The sequence below is a fragment of the Microtus pennsylvanicus genome, chromosome 3 (genome assembly GCF_037038515.1).
Source record: "Microtus pennsylvanicus isolate mMicPen1 chromosome 3, mMicPen1.hap1, whole genome shotgun sequence".
NCBI lineage: Eukaryota > Metazoa > Chordata > Mammalia > Rodentia > Cricetidae > Microtus > Microtus pennsylvanicus.
The window spans coordinates 86,958,927-86,960,998 of NC_134581.1; the positions used below are offsets into that span (position 1 = coordinate 86,958,927).

General features: G+C 46.7%; 1 pseudogene; it reads right to left on the reverse strand.

Moving 5' to 3' along the window:
- Positions 1–534: 534 nt before the first annotated feature.
- Positions 535–1,593, reverse strand: LOC142847229 (large ribosomal subunit protein uL10 pseudogene; annotated as a pseudogene).
- Positions 1,594–2,072: the final 479 nt, after the last annotated feature.

A 2,072-nucleotide genomic window follows, 5' to 3' on the forward strand; every position in this document is an offset into this window, starting at 1 on the left:
TTTAATGTGTTATCCTTTGAGAAGGACCCACTTAATCCAAACCCTGTCCTTTCTATACCTTTTTGCTCTTTCTGAGTGAGCATTGGAGAGCTACCTTAGTCCAGTAGATGAACTTGGGAAAAATAAGCTTACTGGATTCAGTTCCTACCCTTTTATTTTGGGGACAATCAAATCCAACTTTTTTTCAACAATCGTGCTCTGTACCTCAACACAAGAGGTCTTTCCTGGCCTTGAATGCTCTAGTAATGAATCAGTTTATCAAGTTCGTTCCCAGTTTTAATTAGTAGCCCTTCAAGCGAGGTCTTTCACCTCATATTTTAAAATGGAGTTTCTGTTCTTATTCTGTGAATGGCCCAGGTATGTCAGAACATTAATTCTCTTGGAACTAAGGGGGCTAGAGGTGGCTTATGGCCAGTGTCTGGTTCACTACTGACCATAGGAGGCATTATCTGTTTGTCCTAAGCTCCACAAAAATAGCACCACTTTCTAGATGTGCCTTATGGGTTATTTTTTTAACAGAAGTAAACTTTTATTTCCGTGTTTCTTGGATTAAGTTGTCTGAATTGGTTGCTTTGAGAGGATTAGTCAAAGAGACTAAATCCCATATCTTCATCTGATTCCTCCAACTCTTCCTTGGCTTCAGCCTTCGTTGGGGCTGCAGCAGCAGGAACAGCAGTGGTGGCAGCAGCCACAGGGGCAGCAGCCACAAATACAGATGGATCGGCCAAGGAGGCCTTGACCTTTACAGTAAGTGCAAAGGTGTACTCAGTCTCCACAGACAGAGCCAGAACCCGCTTGCACCCACTGATGATCGAGTGTGGCAGTGAGGCAACAGTTGGGTAGCCGATATGCAGACAAACTCTGGCAACATTCCGGACACCCTCTAGGAAGCGAGAGTGCAGAGCCTGTTCTGTGATGTCAAGAACTTCTGGGTTGTAAATGGTGCCATTTTCAGACACCTTCTGGATGATCAGCCCAAAGGAGAAGGGGGAGATGTTCGGCATGTTTAGTATCGTGGCTTCAATGGCTCCTACTTTGTCTCCAGTTTTTATCAACTGCACATCACTCAGAATTTCAATGGCGCCCCTGGAGATTTTAGTGGTGATGCCTAAAGCCTGGAAAAAAAGAGGTCTTCTCGGGCCCCAGACCAGTGTTCTGGGCTGGCACAGTGACCTCACATGGGGCGATGGCACCAGCACGGGCAGCAGCTGGCACCTTATTGGCCAGCAACATGTCCCTCATCTCAGTGAGGTCCTCCTTGGTGAACCCAAAGCCCACATTGCCCTGGATATGAGGCAGCAGTTTCTCCAGAGCTTGGTTGTTCTCCAGGTGCTCCCGGATGGCCTTCCGCATCATGGTGTTCTTGCCCATTAACACCACAGCCTTCCCTCACAGGGACATGCGGATCTGCTGCATCTGCTTGGAGCCCACATTGTCTGCCCCACAATGAAGCATTTTGGATAATCATCCAAAAGTTGGATGATCTTAAGGAAGTAGTTGGACTTCCAGGTCGCCCTGTCTTCCCTGGGCATCACGGCAGTGCGACAGGGATTGCCACGCAGGGCTTAAAGACGATGTCACTCTAACGAGGACGCCTGGTGAGAGAGCTGCCTTATGGGTTATTAAGAAGGAGTTTGAGAAAAAAATTATGGGTAATAAAGGTAATGTTTTAATTTATTTTCCCATGCCAGTCTTTGTCCTAATTTTTCCAAACAAGGAGATGCTGCAACTTATTCAGCTGCTTAGGAGATAGCCATCTTGGTCCTTACAGGAAATCTATATGCAGCTTTCCCTGCCTCCTAAAAGTGATTTTTTTTCCAAACAGCTCTCTGAGCTGTATTTTAGGTCATATGTCACCAGAGGCTCATGGGTTAATGATGTAATCCTCAGCTGACTGTGATTTGGAGGTGATTGACTGCTAGGAGGTGGGACTACAAGAAGTCTTTAGGTCACTGTGGATCTGTGTTTCTGAGAAACTGTGGGTGGCCAGCCCTTCCTCTCTCATTCACTCTCTGGCTTCAGGGTCAGTGGTTTTTCTCAATCCTCCAGTACAGTGTGCTGACTAAGCAGAG